The following is an 11,631-nucleotide window of genomic DNA, read 5'->3' on the forward strand; positions in this document are numbered from 1 at the left end:
ACACACACACACACACACACACACACACACACACACACACACACACACACACACACACACACACACACACACACACACACACACACACACACACACACACACACACACACACACACACGCTTAACTGCTATACCATACACAGTACGTGTTCATAGTGTTATCAAATAATGCAACATCATTTTGGTTTATATTAATGATACAACCAGACATTGGTGGCAAGTAACTAAGCACATGTTAAGTTCTGTCTACTTACTGTACATGTTGAAGTACTTTTAATTCTACTCCACTACATCGCAGAGGAAAATATTAGAATTTTTTAGGGCGCTTTCACACCCCCAGTTTGCTTAGAGCCTTAGAAGGTCCGGATCAGGGACGTTTTAACCCATTTTGGTGTTAGCATCATGTTATGCTTTAGCTATTGAAAAATAGCAGACCTACAAGCTCGTAGCGCGCCACCGAGTGGCGCGCTACGAGCTTGTAGGTCTGCTATTTTTGAAAAATCGAAGAACGACTGACATAGAAACATAGCTTTTTCAGAAAACTGTCAGGATGTAGAAGACATTTTTAGAATCTGATCTCAGGTCAAAATGGGTTACGAACCAAACAGTCCTGGTGTGAAAGCTCCCTTACTCCACTACAATTACTGTTATGCCTTTATTGATAGGACAGTATCGTCTGACAGGACATGGGGAGAGAGATGGTGAGAGACGCGCAGAAAAGGTCGTCGGTATCCGCGTTTGAACCGGCGACACTGGGCACTGCAGCCTACAGTAGGACGACCACACTGGCGGCCCAGAACTATACTCTTGGTACTTTAACTCAAGTACATTTGAATAATGGAACTTCTACTTGTAACGAGTACATCTGCCGTATTGATGCCACTTAAGTAAAGAAAGTCAATGTCGTACGATTAGTCACACACGTTACCGCAGTGAAATTTGTTCTCCGCATTTGACCCATCTCTTGGAGCGGTGAACCGCAGCGTGCGCCGCGCTCTGGAATCATTAGTTGATTTGACCCCCCAATCCAACCCATTGATGCTGAGTGCCAAGCAGGGAGGCATTGGGTCCCATTTGTTACAGTCTTTGGTATGACCCGGACGGGTCCCAGTTTCAGGGCGGACACTCTAACCACAAGGGTGTTGGATAGTTCTTCTTCCATCACTGCTGCAACCAGATCTATTCCAGAATGCAAGCAAGCATGCCTGCGTTCTGGAAGCGTCTGAATGTATACCTAACCTCGCCCACCAGGCTTTCCACCACCTCGGAGGAAAGCCTGGTCCCTGTTTCATTTCGGTATATGATCCGCTCGGGAGCGGATGATATCGTTACGTCATGTTGTAGTATTGTTTTGTAGTCGACAGGCAGGAACAACAAACACAAACATTCTTTTCCCTCAAACCGGAAGAATAACAATAAAAGCTCTCGTAGCCTGCAGCTTTTATTGAGAAAAATCGGTTTGAGGGAAAAGGAAGTTCGGGTTTGTTGTTCCTGCCTGTCGACAACAAAACAATACTACAACTTGACGTAACGATATCATCCGCTCCCGCCCGGATCATATAGGCCTACCGAAATTAAATGGTGCCCAGGCTAGTCCATTAGCAACATGGCAGGGCGCTCTCAGGCTGCTGAAGCCACGCTGACAGGAGACAATCAATCTACTCTGGAGTGCTTCGAATTACTCCTCTGTTTTCCTCCGCCACTCAACAGCCAGACACTTTCGGCGCTAGGAAAATAAACGCAGTGGCTCTAATTAACCCGTTTTGACCGGAGGACGATTCTATACAAAATTTGTAGAAGACATTTAATGTCTTCTAAATCCTGACAGTTTTCTGAAAATCCTATGTTTCTAATCTATGTCAGTGGTGCTCAACCTTTTTTTTTTTTTTTAAATGATGTTTTTATTTTGGTCATTGTGTACAAGCATAATGAACAACCTTACATCATGTGGTCAAGTGCATTACAATCGTTTGTGCTCGTTTCTCACAGGTATATTTGTTCTCAATGGTGACCAAAGTTACAACGTTTTCTTTTTTTTTTCGGTGCTCAACCTTTTTCATGTCAAGGACCCCCAAAATATGTGGGGGTCTGTATGTAATTGGCCGCCGACCCCCATCTGAAAATATGTTTTTTCCAGGGACCCCCCCCCCACCCCCAGAAGCAAATATGAGTTAAAAACTTTCGCTGTGAAAGAATATATATTCAGATTCCGCCACATTTTCACGATTTAAAAAAAAATAGCAGACCTACGAGCTCGTAGCGCGGCACTCGGTGCCGCGCTATGAGCTTGTAGATCTGCTATTTTTCAATAGCTAAAGTATAACATAATGCTATAATAAACACCAAAAGGGGTTCCCGTCTAGAATAGGTTAAAGGAGAGCGGTCCGCACGCAGCGGGCGCAAGATTGTCTACCTTATCCACCATCTCTCCCTATTAAGACCTGTAACAATAATCAGTCCCAGACATGACCTGGCTTGGCCTAGAATGTATTACCTAGCAGTGATGACAGGGCAAGGGAGGGAGGGGGGGGGGTCTAGTTTGATCATCTCACTGAAAGAAATGGAAATACACATTTGGTCGAATACAATTTTTTATCATATCTCCCGGGAGCCATATAAAATGAGGAGGATTAAATGAGATGCATTGCCAAAAATTAAATTAATTATATGAGGTGTTTTATTGGCCCGGTTCAGGTGAAATATTAATATTAGTGTGATGAAAAATGTATTGGAAATGGAGACGTGACATGGTGATCTGTCATAAGACACACAAAAACAGTAATTTCAACATCAGCATTAAGTTATGTTGATCTAGTCCAATATCAATTATAATCATTGCGAAACGCAGAAAGTATTTGGCCTAACGGGCTAATGCTCCGCTTTCAGTGTCTCGCACTAATTCAACTGTAGCCTACATCTTTGAATGAAACACACCGTATGGAAGGAGGACAGAAAGACAGAGGGGAAGAAGTAACAAGAGGTTTGAGGAGATGAGGATGGATGCAAGGAAAGGGCAGAGCGAGAACAGTGTCCATTTACGGGAAGGACAGAAGGAAGAGAGGACATCGGGACGAGAGGAGAAGCATAATGAAAGGAAAGGAAGGAAGGAAGGATGGACGGAAGGAACTAAGGAAGTGCAAATGGTGGGCGGCAGACGGCTCACGACGTAAAGAAAGTGGCAGCTTTGTAATCGGAAAAGGATCCCTGTTTGATCCCCCGTTTCCTCCTGGGTAAAGGTTACCGTCAAAGTAAAGGTAAAGGTAAAGGTTACTGTCAAAGTGTGCTTGAGAAAAAACACTTAACCCATTTTGGGCAGGAACCCCTTTTGGTGTTAGCATTATGTTATGCTTTAGCTATTGAAAAATAGCAGATCTACAAGCTCATACGAGCTTGTAGGTCTGCTATTTTTGAAAAATCGAAGAACCACTAATATAGAAACATAGCTTTTTCAGAAAACTGTCAGGATGCAGAAGACATTTTTTGAATCTGAGGTCAAAAACACTTAACCCCCCTACAGCCTAACTGCCCCCGATGAGCAGGTCGGTGCCTCACATGTTTCCCTCCGCTGTCGGTTTGCATTATCTTTAATGCATACGTTCTGTAAAGCAGTGGTTCCCAAACCTTTTCATGTCAAGGACCCCCAAATTGACACTAATTAGCCCACAGACCCCACTTTAGGAACGTCTGCTGTAAAGCACTTTGGACAAAGGCGCTATATGACTGCACCATTTAAATTACCGCATGAAGGGAAGTAATGGTTTGATGAGCCAACATGGAGAGCACAGTGAGAGTCACTATACCTACAGAGACAGCGGAGGCCTAGCCTGGAACTCACCTATGCTTTCTATGGCATAGGCAGCTCCCGGCAGGATCCGCCGGGAGAATCTGTGCGCAGCTGCTGGACATGAGACGTGAGACATGAGAGGAGTGTGTGTGTGTGTGTGTGTGTGTGTGTGTGTGTGTGTGTGTGTGTGTGTGTGTGTGTGCGTCAATTTAATAAAGGTGCAGACGATCAGAAATCAGCAGAGAATGATCGATTGTTGCGGTACTCTATGCCAAATTGAAGTGGACTCAGACTTTTTTTTCCTCCCTGGAAATAAAAACGTCTGGGTTTCCGAGGCTAGCGGAGGCCTGGAGCAGCTGACGGTTGGTTGTACTTAAGTCACATGACAATGTCGCTCACCGAAAATGACGGACTTTCCGCGAGCGACTTTGCTCTTACGGCGAGGTCTAAAATAAGCCATTAGTGTCGCTCTCGTTGACACGCCATGTCTGTTAGTGTTAAACCCAGCAGGTGTGACATACGGCATGTGTTTATAATTCCGCATGTCACCGTCTGTCCTTCCTCCACCGCCGTCTCGGAACTCACTCGCCACACCTGACACTCCCTTGGCACGAGGACTGATTTAAGACCTGATTGTACTGTACATGGTGGGGGGATACAGGGGGCTTTAACTGTGTTTAACCCTTTTAGACCTGGGAACGATTCTACAAATCCTCACCGTTTTCTGAAAAACCATGTTTCTGTGTCGTTCTCAAACATTTTCATGTCAAGGACCCCCTGCAAGATTATTATGTAATTGGCCGCCGACCCCCATCTGAAAATATGTTGTTCCAGGGAGGGACCCCCCCAGTAGCAAAGATTTGAGTTAAAACGTTCGCTCTGAAAGAATATATATTCAAAGATTTTGGCCGCCGACCCCCATCTGAAAATATGTTGTTCCAGGGACCTCCCCAGTAGCAAAGATTTGAGTTAAAACGTTCGCTCTGAAAGAATATATATTCAAAGATTTGTACTCCATTTTCACGATTTTTCAAAAATAGCAGACCTACAAGCTCGTAGCGCGGCACTCGGTGCCGCGCTACGAGCTTGTAGATCTGCTATTTTTCAATAGCTAAAGAATAACATAATGAACCACCAAAAGGGGTTCCCGCTCAAAATGTGTTAAAGTGTGTGGCCGCGGGACAGCGCGCCGGGCCGGGGGCCGTTCCTCAGACTTAGCGGCGGATGTCCCCGGGGAGCACGGGACGGGGGGGCATAATGTAACGCGATACGGTGCGACTGAAGTCGGCTTTTACAGACTTTTAAACATTCCGTATGGGCCGTATTAAAACATACGACGCACTTTAAACCTATAGGAGAGTTATATATACTGTATATACCTGCCGACTGTATCCGTCAAATGTAAACACTGCGGGTATAAGAAGCAAAGAGACGCATGCGGTGCATTAGGGCAGGAATCATTCCCTTTTGTGTTTCCATTTGCAGAGGATTACTACATTTAAAAAAAGCACCGCTGCCAAGGAAATGGAAGTGGAAATGCACGGGCCTTGTATAAATCTCCTATATGTGTGCATGTGATGGTGTGTGCACAGTACACGTCATCATACCTACAGTACACCCCTAGCAGTGTACAGTATGTGATGGCGTGTGCACAGTACACGTCATCATACCTACAGTACACCCCTAGCAGTGTACAGTATGTGATGGCGTGTGCACAGTACACGTCATCATACCTACAGTACACCCCTAGCAGTGTACAGTATGTGATGGTGTGTGCACAGTACACGTCATCATACCTACAGTACACCCCTAGCAGTGTACAGTATGTGATGGTGTGTGCACAGTACACGTCATCATACCTACAGTACACCCCTAGCAGTGTACAGTATGTGATGGTGTGTGCACAGTACACGTCATCATACCTACAGTACACCCCTAGCAGTGTACAGTATGTGATGGTGTGTGCACAGTACACGTCATCATACCTACAGTACACCCCTAGCAGTGTACAGTATGTGATGGTGTGTGCACAGTACACGTCGTCATACCTACAGTACACCCCTAGCAGTGTACAGCAGGGGTTCCCAAACCTTTTTGGACCAGGTACCCCTTTTGGGGTAGACATTTTTCCAGGTACCCCCTCATCTGAAGCGGCCGCAGAAACCTTTCAAGTGTCTTTTTGTTGTTTCTGCAGCAGCAGTTTGGGGTCACGACATGTAATTAATCATGTCAGCTATTGGCCCAAAGCAAACATGGGAGAAACACAAAAAATAAGTTTATTGCGCAACTTGGCAGAAATTACCACGTAGATAAACATAATTTTAATGTTAAAAAAACTTTAAAAAAAAAGAAAAATAAACTTTTTTTTTTCTTTTTCTTTTTGGAATTATTTCGGGTACCCCCTGGCTATGCGTCGCGTACCCCTAGGGGTCCGCGGACCCCACTTTGGGAACCGCTGGTGTACAGTATGTGTCTGTGATTGTGATGAGAACACGTTACACTTGCAACAAAATGCACAGGGGCGTGCACAGATAAGACACCAATGGTGCAAAAGCACCTGTCCTTTTGCCCATTGGACAGCAATTTCCCCTTTTGAAAGTTTGTTTTTTTTGTTCATTTTATTTTTGTTATGTACAGTGTGTGGTCCATGGTGACATTGACCAATTCTGGATTAAAAGGTTCTAATATGGTCTAGGCCGTGGCTCAGCGGTCCAGGCACCTTGGCTGGTAATCCAGTCTGGCAGTGTGCCGTGGGTTCGACTCCCGATCCCGACGGCCCTTACTGCATGTCACCCCCCCCATCTCTCTCCCCATTTCCTGTCAGCCTACTGTCTGTCCCTCCATAAAAAATATAAAATAAAGGCGAAAGCCACAAAAAAAAAGGTTCTAATATATTGTTTATGCCCCAAAATCTATAACTCTCACACACTATTAACTGGGCAGCCGGTGGTTCCACCCGCTTGAGAACCTGCCCCTCAAAATGTAGAAGGGAGTTCCAACCGCGCCTCTAGCCTATGGCAGGCCAGTCTGGTGCATCTCAGAAGCCTCTAGCCTATGGCAGGCCAGTCTGGTGCATCTCAGAAGCCTCTAGCCTATGGCAGGCCAGTCTGGTGCATCTCAGAAGCCTCTAGCCTATGGCAGGCCAGTCTGGTGCAGGACAGGTTACATGCGAAAAATAAGGCACTGGAGCAGCTCAGACAATTTAGGCCCTTAGTTTAATAACAGGGTACAAGTAAAAACGTGACAACGTTTCGATGTTTAAGTTACATCTTCGTCAGCTCAGGCCTGATGAAGATGTAACGTAAACATCGAAACGTTGTCACTTTTTACCTGCACCCTGTTATTATTATTAAACTAAGGGCATAAATTGTCTGAGCTGCCCCTCAAAATGTCTGTGCACGCCACTGAAAGTGCATGTGTGTGCACGCGTGCATGAATGGCGAGACAAGTGGCGAGCGGTCAGACGGCATGCCCCTCCCCAAGGCCACACGCCAGCCCAGAGACGAGGGGCTGCGGGCTGAGTCTCGCAGAGCCTAATAAACACCAGATGTTCTCTGGGTAATATATACACGGGCCCTGCGCTGTGTCCATCTCCCCAGCAGGAATAACACAGCCAGGGGAGCGCCAGCCCAGCCAGCCAGGATCTGAAGTATCATCACATCCACAGGAGGACGGAGGAGGAGGAGGAGGAGGAGGAGGACGCGGCCTGCGCGAGCTCCGTGAGATGTTTTATTCGTCGGGGGCAGATCCTGGACATAAAAAATATGCGGTAGAACAGACAAAAAAAAGGGCCCCGTTGTCGAGACAGCCTCGCGCCGGCTGCTGCTACCGGGTTCTTTATGTCTCTGTGTGTGCGTGGTGGAACTAATAAATAATACTCACAAACTCTCTCTTCAAACCACCCCCTCTTCCATCCGTTGCCAACCCCTCCTCGGCTACACACCGGCCAGACAAAACGACCAATCGAGAAGAAGAAGAAAAAAGAAAAAAAAAAGTGCTCGAGGACCGCCGCCGCCGCCGGTCCAATCGCGTTACTCCTTGCTTCCTTATCTCCGTCAGACTCCTAGAAACTGATAGGACCGCGCTGGGCCTCTGGATTCCGTTCCCCCGCACACTTATACCCCTGGTTATCTGGGAAGGGCTGGAGCCTCAGCGAAACAGCACGTTGGTGCCAGAGATATCATTCAGCAAACTCCTGGCCCTGCACCTCCTACAGTCCCCCTGTCCCCTCCTCTCTCCCCTCACAGACAAGACTCCTGGCCCTGCACCTCCTACAGTCCCCCTGTCCCCTCCTCTCTCCCCTGCACCTCCTACAGTCCCCCTGTCCCCTCCTCTCTCCCCTGCACCTCCTATAGTCCCCCTGTCCCCTCCTCTCTACCCTCGCAGACAAGACTCCTGGTCCTGCACCTCCTATAGTCCCCCTGTCCCCTCCTCTCTACCCTCGCAGACAAGACTCCTGGTCCTGCACCTCCTACAGTCCCCCTGTCCCCTCCTCTCTCCCCTCGCAGACAAGACTACTGGCCCTGCACCTCCCTACAGTCCCCCTGTCCCCTCCTCTCCCCCCTCACAGACAAGACTCCTGGCCCTGCACCTCCTACAGTCCCCCTGTCCCCTCCTCTCTCCCCTCGGAGACAAGACTCCTGGCCCTGCACCTCCCTACAGTCCCCCTGTCCCCTCCTCTCTCCCCTCGGAGACAAGACTCCTGGTCCTGCACCTCCTACAGTCCCCCTGTCCCCTCCTCTCTCCCCTCGGAGACAAGACTCCTGGCCCTGCACCTCCTACAGTCCCCCTGTCCCCTCCTCTCTCCCCTCGGAGACAAGACTCCTGGCCCTGCACCTCCTACAGTCCCCCTGTCCCCTCCTCTCTCCCCTCACAGACAAGACTCCTGGCCCTGCACCTCCTATAGTCCCCCTGTCCCCTCCTCTCCCCCCTCGGAGACAAGACTCCTGGGCCTGCACCTCCTACAGTCCCCCTGTCCCCTCCTCTCTCCCCTCGGAGACAAGACTCCTGGCCCTGCACCTCCTATACAGTCCCCCTGTCCCCTCCTCTCTCCCCTCTCAGACAAGACTCCTGGCCCTGCACCTCCTACAGTCCCCCTGTCCCCTCCTCTCTCCCCTGCACCTCCTACAGTCCCCCTGTCCCCTCCTCTCTCCCCTGCACCTCCTACAGTCCCCCTGTCCCCTCCTCTCTCCCCTGCACCTCCTACAGTCCCCCTGTCCCCTCCTCTCTCCCCTCACAGACAAGACTCCTGGTCCTGCACCTCCTACAGTCCCCCTGTCCCCTCCTCTCTCCCCTGCACCTCCTACAGTCCCCCTGTCCCCTCCTCTCTCCCCTCACAGACAAGACTCCTGGCCCTGCACCTCCTACAGTCCCCCTGTCCCCTCCTCTCTCCCCTCGCAGACAAGACTCCTGGCCCTGCACCTCCTACAGTCCCCCTGTCCCCTCCTCTCCCCCCTCACAGACAAGACTCCTGGCCCTGCACCTCCTACAGTCCCCCTGTCCCCTCCTCTCCCCCCTCACAGACAAGACTCCTGGCCCTGCACCTCCTACAGTCCCCCTGTCCCCTCCTCTCCCCCCTCACAGACAAGACTCCTGGCCCTGCACCTCCTACAGTCCCCCTGTCCCCTCCTCTCCCCCCTCACAGACAAGACTCCTGGCCCTGCACCTCCTACAGTCCCCCTGTCCCCTCCTCTCCCCCCTCACAGACAAGACTCCTGGCCCTGCACCTCCTACAGTCCCCCTGTCCCCTCCTCTCCCCCCTCACAGACAAGACTCCTGGCCCTGCACCTCCTACAGTCCCCCTGTCCCCTCCTCTCTCCCCTCGTAGACAAGACTCCTGGCCCTGCACCTCCTACAGTCCCCCTGTCCCCTCCTCTCTCCCCTCACAGACAAGACTCCTGGTCCTGCACCTCCTACAGTCCCCCTGTCCCCCCTCGCAGACAAGACTCCTGGCCCTGCACCTCCCTACAGTCCCCCTGTCCCCCCTCGCAGACAAGTCATGTATAAATACCCAGTCTAAGAGCAGCCAACAAACGTCTAAAGTTTAGACGTTTGTTGGCTGCTCTGGTCGGTGCCGCTGGTCGTACGTTTAGACTCTAAACGTACGACCAGCGGCACCGACGCTACAGAATAAAACTGGCTTCCCTCACTGCCTAGCGGCCCGTTTGCCGGGAGACACGCGTTGTTTTGCAGCAACAATGTGCAGACTGTACCAAAGAAGCAAGATAATATCTCGGTTAAACGTGGTTCTCTGCCTCTGTCCTCTGCCGCACAAAACATCTATTATACAATCAAATGTCGTGTTGTCCCAGCATGCACTTGTGCAGAGCACCCACGAACATTCGATAATGTGATATTGCCCCCATACACGCGAATGAGCTTGAAACAAGCGTGGTGTGTCCCATGTTAAGTTGTTAACCCCTGTAGTCGTTAGTTAATCACCTAAACACTCTACTGTGTTGTACCGGTACATAATAAACCCTGTCTGGGGCGCCCGCTGGCCTAGTGGTCCAGGCACATGCCACATATAGGCTCTCTGGCCTGACAGCGCGTCGCGTGTTCGAGTCCCGTTCATGACAACCTTTGCTGCATGTCTCTCCCCGTCTCTCTCTCACGCTTTCCTGTCGATATTCACTATATACTGTATCTATCAATAAAAGGCAGAAAAGACTAAACATTGAAAAAAAAAACACTGTCTGAACCTGTCACAATGCACGGCACAATGGGATCTTGTAGATTGACAAATGTATCTGAATGTTTGCCTATTTCCGCCGAAATGTTCTCCTGTTTTCGTCAAATGTTCACCAATTTAACATTTACCATGACTTGGGACATATGCCAAGAATAGGGACGACAGGGTTAAGAGACGTATATACACCGCGCACAACTTGGCACTGTATAAAAGGCTGCAGGTCCAAAATGCTATCCTAATGTTTTCTGGATGTCTCATACCAATCTAAGGAGTGCAAAGCCCCCGTGTGCAAACACATCAATCTGAGCCCCCGAGGCTCAATCTAGCATTTAGATATCCTCTGCTGATGCACCGTGCTTGTAGGCACTGTGCTGTAAACAGGTGCCGTCTATGTAAATCTGGCCCCGCTGGCCGAGTGCTCGCTGTTTCTACTGAGACCTAAGAGCCTCTCCAACACAAGAGCATTCCTCGGCGGTCACTCACCGACATGTCTGCTTGCTCGCTGGCAGCAATATCTGCCCGTCTGTCTGCCTGTATGTCTGTCTGCCTGCCTGCCTGGCCCGGTCCCGTTTTGTTCCTGTGGCTATATACCTGCTGGGACGGAAACTACTTTCGTAACTTCATGAAAATGTCCCCGAACAATCTGTCGTGTGCATCTTCACGTTGACGTTGTCTGTCTGTCTGTCTGTCTGTCTGTCTGTCTGTCTGTCTGTCTGTCTGTCTGTCTGTCTGTCTGTCTGTCTGTCTGTCTGTCTGTCTGTCCTTCCATCGGCATGTCTAGGAGGACCGTCTGTTTGATTTCATGCTTTTAAAACAAGACTGTATACTACATACAGAGAGAGAGAGAGAGAGAGAGAGAGAGAGAGAGAGAGAGAGAGAGAGAGAGAGAGAGAGAGAGAGAGAGAGAGAGAGAGAGCAGGGAAGGGTGAGAGAGAGAGAGAGAGAGAGAGAGAGAGAGAGAGAGAGAGAGAGAGAGAGAGAGAGAGAGAGAGAGAGAGCAGGGAGGGGTGAGAGAGAGAGAGAGAGAGAGAGAGAGAGAGAGAGAGAGAGAGAGAGAGAGAGAGAGAGAGAGAGAGAGAGAGAGAGAGAGAGAGAGAGCAGGGAGGGGTGAGCGAGAGAGAGAGAGAGAGAGAGAGAGAGAGAGAGAGAGAGAGAGA

The 11,631-nt window shown here is 49.6% G+C and overlaps 1 protein-coding gene across 1 annotated transcript in view; it reads right to left on the reverse strand.

Moving 5' to 3' along the window:
* Positions 1–11,631, reverse strand: part of myocd (myocardin) — a 190,292-nt gene that overhangs the window by 25,766 nt on the left and 152,895 nt on the right. The window lies entirely within an intron of this gene.

The sequence above is a fragment of the Electrona antarctica genome, assembly GCF_951216825.1.
Source record: "Electrona antarctica genome assembly, chromosome: 22".
Lineage (NCBI taxonomy): Eukaryota > Metazoa > Chordata > Actinopteri > Myctophiformes > Myctophidae > Electrona > Electrona antarctica.